Raw genomic sequence first — 9381 nt, 5'->3', positions numbered from 1 at the left:
CACCCTACAAAAAAAAATTTACTTTTTTTTGTAATTTCAAATTTTGTTTTTTCGTTTTCTGCACTCCCCCCCTCAGCCGACACAATTTTTTTTTTTTTACTTTTTTTCTGTAATTTCAAATTTCTCTTTTTTATTGTTTCTGCAACCCCACCCACCCCCAACTCCCGAAAAAAATATTTTTTTTATATATTTTCAGTTTTAGGTTTTTTATCTTTCGGTTTACACGTTTGAAATTTTACAAGTTCTAAAGTAATGAGTTCGGAGATTTATGTGTTTGGAAGTTTACGGGTTCGAAAGTTCGCGATTTAGAAAGTTTGGCGGTTCACAGTTTATGAAATTTATGGGCTCGAAAGGTTGTTGATTCGGAAGTTTATAGTTTTATATTTATTGTATCTAAATTATTTATGAATACTCTTGAGAAGTTATTTTCCTTAATTTGCATAGCAAACACCAGAAAATGAATAAAACTACTATTTGTTTTCCAAGAAAATATTTTCTTGAAAAATATTTTCCACGAAAAAATATTTTCCGTTATACCAAACACATCCTTAATCCAAGAGCGGGTATGGATCAAAGCTAACAATATAGGTATAATATACATCAATATGCATGCTAGTGTATGTGAAGATCCGTTTTCTTGTGGACGGTTCAAACAAAATAATGAGCAGCTAAAGATGAAAAATTATATATACACATTAGTAGGTAGTGTGTACGGAGTCAAACCATAAAGAAATAAACACACGAAAAAAATCAAAGGAATTTTATATATATATATATATATATATATACTATAATATTTTGGTGAAGGTGTGTTAATTGACATCATTTAAACAAAGATGGCTCGGGGACTAGTACTGTTAGTGGGAGGACATGAGAGGTGTGCATACATTACATTTGAAGCAGAAGCGGATCTAAAAATTGATGGCTACGGGTGTCACTATTTAAATGTAAACCAATCACAAGTGAAGGAGATTAAATAATGGTATACATCTAGTTGATTCGATCCGTTTTGAATTTATTTGCTTCGATTCTATCGTTTTAGATTAATTCGGTTCAATTCGTTCCATTTTAATTCAATTCAGTTTAAAAGATTTTTATGCATAAATAAATATGTGATACACCCCTTAAATTTAGATTTTGCTGATTAATACTATGTCTTTGATGCATCACTCCAAAAATTTCGGAAATTAATAAATTGACATTAGATGGGTAAAAAGAAAAAATGACTAAAATTACATCCAAATCAAATTTGAAGATCCAGAAAAAAATAGGACACAAATACACATTTTAAATAAATAATAAAAATGAGATTGTGCAAAAAAGTGAATAAGAAAGATAAAGAAAATAAAGAAATTAAGAAAAGGGCAAAAGGTAAAACCTTAAATCCAGGGAACTTCGATCCTAAGGGCCTGCAGATTGGGTTTTTGCGCTTCAACCACAGCACCTACAGGCATTTATTGACTTGGGGTGCCACTTGTTTATTATGTAGGACTATAATATTTTGCCCATCATCAAGAAATTAATTAGCAAGGGGTGACTAAATCTAATATGCTATATCTCAATCACATGGCTGAAACTAAAAACTATTGGAGAAGATACGGTAAAGTTAAACAGATGCGTTACGCTGGCCTATAGGGGCGTACAAAGAAAATCAATAAATTACACCGAATCGATAATCCAAGTTAATCAAAAAATAAAACATGATTGTAGTTTATATTGAAAAAAAAAAATCGATCATAATTGGTTTGGTTTGGTTTTAACTGAAAAAAGTCAAACCAAAACCAAACCAACCCGATAATACATTTATACAATTTTTAAAAATATTGTATGCATATAAATATCTATTGTATTGTAATTTATAAATATTACTTAAACTTTTTCACAATTTTATCTTTTAACGTATTATTTTAAATTTGGACTTAACATTCTTCAATGGTAAATAAATTTATAGCCCATAATCGTAGTAACTCAAACAAAGATCAAATCAATACTAATGCTAACAAAAGAAATTCAATAAGTAAATAAACTAATGCAGAGTGCGGAACCAAAATGTGGTTTATTTTTACTCAAAATACTCAAATAAGTGTAAAAAAAAAGTTACCAAACTATATATAACGCCACTAATAGTGGCGCTATACAGTAACGTTAACTGTACAGTTACTGTATAGCGCCACTATTAGTGGCGTTATACTGACAAACCTTACATAGCGCCATTAATAGTGGCGCTATACGCCTTATTACCTGAACACATAGCGCCATTAATAGTGGCGCTATACCCCTTAATACAAATCCTCCATCTTCTTCTTCTTCATTCCATCTCCCTCATTTTCATTTCTGGTCCCCCACCACCACCACCACCACCGATTCTGCCCGCATTTTTTTAAAAAAAAATAATAATTTTGGGTCCCCCTGTCACATAAAAGTTTAATTTTTGTGGTCCCACTGTCGAGTAGAGCTTCGTGTTATTGTGGATTCACTCTTCCGGAGTCAAAATTTCGATTTATCTACATTTCGAAAATTCTAAATCGAAGTATTTCAATTTATTTTAAGTTGAAACTTTTATAACAATGCATATTACTTGATTTGTATGTGTTCTATTTCGGTTTATGTTTATTTTTTCCGAAACTAGCATGTTAAATTTTATCCGGATTTAATTTTAGTGTTGTATAAAATATGTAAATTAGTCTAAAAAATGTGTTTGTTAATATCCTCATGTATATTTATGTGTTTTTATGCCGTTTAGTTTAGATTATTTTTTAGCGTAGTAAAATGTATACTTTTTTAGCGTAGTAAAACGTAGACCTTTTTAGCGTAGTAAAACGTAGACCCTTTTAGCGTAGTAAAATGTAGAGCCTTGTAGCGTAGTATTGTGTAGTAATTGTTTAATTATCTTATATTCTAGCACGAAACCCATAATTATATATATATATATATATATATATATATATATATATATATATATATAATTCTTACAATTAATTTATTAAAAAATATGAATAAAAATTATAAAAAAACATAAAATTATTAATGATAGTTTGGTACTACTGGGCCTCAGAAAATCTAGCACGAAACCCATAATTATAAAATATATATATATATATATATATATATATATATATATATATATATATATATTATTTTTACAATTTAGTTATTAAATAAATATGAATAAAAATTATTAAAAAAACATAAAATTATTAATGATAGTTTGGTACCACTGAGCTTCAGAAAATCTAGCACGAAACCCATAATTATAAAAATTATATATATATATATATATATATATATATATATATATATATATATATATATATAATTTTTACAATTAAGTTATTAAAAAATATGAATAAAAATTATTAAAAAACATAAAATTATTAATGATAGTTTGGTACCACTGGGCCTCAGAAAATCTAACACGAAACCCATAAGTATATATATAATTTTTACAATTAAGTTGTTAAAAAATATGAATTTAAATTATAAAAACACACATAAATTTTAATGATAGTTATTAAAAATTATGAATTTGCAGTTGACGACATGGATGCACCTATACATCCCGGCCCTCGGACGTCGGAGCTACTACCCCTACAGCCCCAGCATAGATCCGAGCATATATGGGGGGAGAGTTGCTTACGCAGACTTTTCGGGGCAGGAGAGTGGATTTATTGTGGGAGTTTTTGACTCCTCCTCTCGTTCTACATCCCCGTGTGGTCTATCACATGGAGGAGATGGGATTATATAGGATCATTAGCATTGGCCGGATACAGCTCGACTATGTTTTGATCATGGCATTGATTGAGCGGTGGCGACCGGAGACGCACACTTTCCATCTGCCCATCGGCGAAGCCACCATCACACTCCAGGACGTCGAGATTTTATATGGCCTGTCCACCGATGGCTTGCCAGTTTTACTGCCTGGGAACATGAGATATTTTAACCGGGCTTCATATATGGATATGCTGCACAGGCTCACGGGCTTCAGGTCCGAGGACCCAGATGTAGCAATTGGGAGCAGTCGTATGCAGTTGGTCCCCATTAGAGACCACTTGGTGCAGATCCACGATACTATCACCGACGACTCAGCGGAGGTGGATGTGGAGCAATATACGAGGCTGTTGTTGCTCCTTCTATTTGGGAGGGTCTTGTTCCCGAACACTTCGGGGAACCTAGTGAGCCTTCGTTTTCTGCATCATATTGCGGACTTTGATTATACAGTCAGTTATAGTTGGGGTGGTGCTGTCCTATCTTTTTTGTACAGGCAGATGTGCCGGGCATCCATGGGCACACAGAGAGACGTTTCTGGCTTTCTGCCACTTCTACAGGTGACAACTTATTCAAATAATTTGTCGTTTAGTTCCAATTCTACCTAGTTATAGTTAATCTTTACGTCAACTTTCTGTTTTAGGTTTGGGTGTGGGAGCGATTTCTGCAACTTCGGCCACCTCTACCACAGCTACCGGCTAATGTACATATTCCTGATCTCCCTCTAGCTTGTAGGTGGGTATTGCGTCGTAGACTTGCACGAGAGTATCATGGCCATCATAATCTCCCCTTCTGTAGGGATGTGTTGGATTTTCTGGAGGATGCACAGGTGAATATCTAACTAAACTTACCAATTATTGTTTAACTAGGTGTTGCGCATACTAACGGTTTGTGTTATTATTTTGATAGTTCATCTGGACGCCGTACAACGAAGAGCTGATAGGTACCCTGCCAGCGTATTGCACGCACGGTCGCCATATTTGGAGGGCTTCCGTCCCTCTCACGTGCCTCGATATTGTTGAGCATCATGCCTCAAAGCGAGTATTTCGTCATTTTGGATTTTCGCAGTCTATACCGACTCAGCCTGCATGGGATCCTTTATATTATGAGAGGGATGATAGGATGAGAGTGGACGACACATTTATTGAGTGGCTGACAGCGCAGTTGGGTATTTGGGACAGCCGATGGGACTTGATCCCAGCTCCGCAACACTTTCCTATCGAAGTTTATATGGCATGGTACCGCATTGTTTCCCGACTTTTTATCGGGAACCCAGTTCATCAGGTAGATGGTCGGTACGTCTCATACGCCGGGAGACATGAGGCTCTGGTATGTTTTCTGTTATTATCAATTACATTAATAGTAATTTCTAGTCAAATACGTAGTTTATATTAAAAACTTTTGTGCAGGCGATTGGATTGCATACCGTATATCGTATGGGGCAGCAGATGCAGAGTTATGTCCACGACCCTGTGATCATGCATGACTATAGTCGTCGCTTAATGGATGTGGCTGCCCAGACACTGCAGCGAGGCCGATCGGATCAGCGTTTGGCACACCAGCCAGATTATGTTGACCCAGCCACATACCAGCGAGGTCGTGGTATGCCACGGGGTGGTGGCCGACGAGCTGCTGCTGCTCCACGACGACCTGCTGGTGTTGGACGACGTGGTCGTGGGCGGAGAGGAGGTCCCCAGCAAGGGGGCTTTGAGGCTCCTGCTGATGATGTTGCTGCTGATATGGGAGGTGGCATGCATGAGACCGACATGCCGTCTTACAGCCTTGGCATTTATGACACTCCAGGGACGTCGCAGGTGACCCCATCGGGTCAATTCTTGATCATGGGCTCGGATTTTCAAGGAGTGGAGTTGGGTAGATATTTCCCTGGCCCATCTACCACTGATGAGTCTTGACCGATCCGAGATTTTGATAGTGGGCACCGACTGAGTTATGGCAGCTCATCACATGCGCAGGTATGAGTTTATTAGTATTAATTTTATTACTGTTTTTACTATAACTTATTTATTTTGTTTTAACTTTATTAATTTACTTTTTTAGGCTTCATGCGATGCTGCGACAGATGACTACATTCAGGATCCAGACACGATTATGGTAAGACAATATAAATTTTTGTGAATTGTTATGTAGTTTTCTATACTAAGTTTGATATTATTATGTAGCCTTCTACTGGACCTGACAGCACCACCGATACATGTCATCCTGTGCCGCATCCGGCCATAAGGAGACGACTTGATGATGATGATCCTGATAGCGTACCCGGGCGGCAGGGGATGCGCCTCAGGCCAACGGCTACTTTGAGACACACCGGATGCGGGACACATTGATTCGGTCTTCCATATTTTTGTTTTTTTGGTGTAAATAATATTTTTGTATACATTAACAACAATATTTAGTCGAATATTACACGCCAATGCTCCATCCTCAGTTGTCATTTATTCTTCGCTCCAACCACTTAAATCGTTCTTCCATTTGTTCTTTTTCTTCTTCTAACTCTTTCACTCTCGCCTTCACCTCCGCAAGTTCCCGTTTATATTTTTCGTTGCGTTCCTTGTGTGCTTCACAATTCCATTCTGCTCTCCATTTTTTATCTTCCACCTCCTTCAGTTTCTCCCTCATTTCTGTAATAATTCTATCTCCCTCCTTTTGTATTCTATGCTGGTATAACAACATATTATGAAATTCCTGTAATCTATCCCTGTAGCTTTCCTGATAACATGGTTCCTCAGCCCATTCATCAAATTCACAAGTAGGTTCGTCGGGTTGCTTGTACAACTTGTTCATACAGCACCAATAGCGGCGTCCAACGTTAGCACCTTCCCACCCACAATCCATCATGCATGGTTTTCCACATAAGCAAATTGGTGGACGACCAGGTTGAGCCATTTGTGAACTATTTGCTTATAATAAAAACCTTACTTACTTTTAATGAAATATTTCTTGGGGGAAATTTTTAGCACACAAAATAACTACAATGACCCCATTATTTATAGGCTAAACAAGACACATATAGCGCCATATCTAATGGCGCTATATTAGATAGCGCCATATCTAATGGCGCCATATCATGATGTTGACGAGACGACTTTATGTCAGCCGGTCACACATATCTAATGGCGCCATATCATGATGTTTTCAGCTTTTTCAGTTCGACAAGACAAGACACACATAGCGCCATATGTATATTTTGTGTATTAAATATCGTGATAGCGACAAGACAACACACATAATAAATATACCGATAATTATATTAAATTATTATTTAAATAGGTAAAAAGGGAAAGTACAAATCATAATTAACAAACAAGAAAATATTATTTCATAAATACTTAAATCGTATACATAACAACTAATTATTACAACATGAACTCATGGGTAGTTAGGTACAATAGAAGAACACCCGCCCTGAGCTTGATTATTGTTGCCACCCAAAGGACATTTTCTACGGTCGTGGCCTGTTTGCGAGCATATACCACATTTGCGTGCATATACGATATCACTAACATCCATTTGGTTCCGTATACGCGTTCTCTTCTGCACCTGTCTTTTACGCAAATAGGACTTGTTACACACCATTTTAAATGGTTCTGGGGGCCAGTAATGCTCAGAACCCACTGGTTGCAACTGACCACTATATGTGTTTAGGTATTTGGAAACACTATATTGTTGATCAATATAGTTGGTCTCCGCATAACCAACACGTTGAAAACACTTGATGGCATGTGAACAAGGCATGTGGTAGATTGACCATTTCCCACATGAGCATAACCTTGTGGATTCATTTACAGTATGTACATTATTACCCCGATTATTATGGATAGCGGTGCGAACTTCAAAAATACCTCGTTCGTTATCATATTGCAAAAAGGAATGCCAATGTGCTCGCCGTCTGTATTTCTCTAATCTCTTCATAGGCACTGGCATAAATTCAACACCCCTTTCCATCAATTCCGTTGCAGCTGCAGACCGTTGTACAAACCTCTCCGCCATCTGCTTGAACGACATACGCACCATGGCTGTGACGGGCAATCCTCTTGCCGACTTTAATAACCCGTTGAAGGATTCTGACACGTTTGTAGTAAGAATTCCCCAGCGTCTGCCACCATCTGCATGCAACGTCCACTTTTCAGGATCATGTCGCATTAACCAACGATATGCTGCATCGTCTTCTTGCCTGATAGAATCCATATGCCTCCGGAATTTATGTTGTTGGTGGTCTGTTGCTGCCATCCACATCAAATCATGTAGATCTTTTTTGGGATGTGCCTTCTTGAAATTGGCCTTAAAGTGCCTCACACAGTAACGGTGGTATGCATAAGGTTCTTGCCAGGCAGGAAGGTTCTCCACAGAACTTAATATACCCCCGTGCCGATCAGATATTAGACAAATACCTGAACGATGTTTGACAACGTGCTCTTTCAAGTGGTTCAAAAACATTGTCCACGTCTCTGTGCTTTCATTTGCACAAATAGCAAAGGCTAGAGGAAATATCTGTCCATTAGCATCCACTGCCACGGCTATCAATAGCTTGATATCGTACTTTCCATAGACATGAGTTCCGTCTATGGATATTACGGGCCGGCAATACGGAAAACCATCAATTGCTGGCTTAAACGCCCAGAACACGTAATTGAATATATATTCTGGTTTACCCGGACTCCGCTCAAGCTTCCATTCAATAACTGTTCCGGGGTTAAAGTGCTGCAGTGCAGCCATGTAGCTAGGCAGATCTGCAAATGACTTATCCCAGTTACCATAGACTATTTCAAACGCTCTTTTGCGCCCAAGATATGCCTTTCTTTTAGTAATTGTGTGGCCATATTCCTGGTAGACTGCTGTAATGCACTCTTTGATTTTATACCTTATGGACGCTTCGATGTGCGGAATAAGTACAAGAGATATCAAGTCAATATCCAAGTTGAAGTGATTCCCGTTGAAAGTGTCCATTTCGCATGTGTGGGTGGGAATGTATTTACCCACTTTCCACATACCTGTTTTCTTCTTCGACGCACGCAACATCCAATTACATGGCCAAAACCACCTGCGGCAAATAGCCTTGTATACCGTCGGACTTGACTCCGATACCTGCATCTCACGACACTCTTTAACATTGTGCATTTTACAAGCCCTGCTTACGCGTGCTTTATCAGGAAAAAGCATCCCCTTTGCAAGCACCGTTGGTCTAGACTCATCCCACATTGCTGTTCGGATTTTATCAAATTCCCTTGTGAGAGCTTCCACATCCGGCACGGCTGGAAAGTTATCAATATAAGGAATCTCCCTTGAATGAAACGGCACTTCAGACTCGTTCACTTTCGTCTATGGGGGGCTCTCTTCAAATCGGGTCCTTCCTCCTCGTCCTCTTCATCACCATCCTCACGAGCAAATGGTGTCTCGTCTACCGATTCATCGGCATTGTTATCGTAATCGCTGTTCTCTTCCTCACTCTGTTCATCTGCCAGATCCTGATATAATACGTCGTTTTCGGGCAATTGAGTGAGTACGGGTAGTTCAACTTGCTCGTTTTCACTGCACATTTCAACAAAAATATAAGCTACTAAATTAATAAATGCTTTATATATGGCTGTAGCTTTTCAC

At 37.9% G+C, this 9381-nt stretch overlaps 1 long non-coding RNA gene across 1 annotated transcript; it reads left to right on the top strand.

Moving 5' to 3' along the window:
* Positions 1–5453: 5453 nt before the first annotated feature.
* Positions 5454–6145, top strand: LOC138889009 (uncharacterized). The gene is made up of 3 exons (XR_011406552.1): positions 5454–5738; positions 5824–5877; positions 5946–6145. It is a non-coding gene; the product is annotated as an uncharacterized lncRNA (long non-coding RNA).
* The last annotated feature ends 3236 nt before the right edge of the window (positions 6146–9381 follow it).

The sequence above is a fragment of the Nicotiana sylvestris genome, chromosome 4 (assembly GCF_000393655.2).
Source record: "Nicotiana sylvestris chromosome 4, ASM39365v2, whole genome shotgun sequence".
Taxonomy (NCBI): Eukaryota; Viridiplantae; Streptophyta; class Magnoliopsida; order Solanales; family Solanaceae; genus Nicotiana; species Nicotiana sylvestris.
Note: the sequence above shows the minus strand (reverse complement) of the source record. Positions and strands in the feature narration are given on the sequence as shown.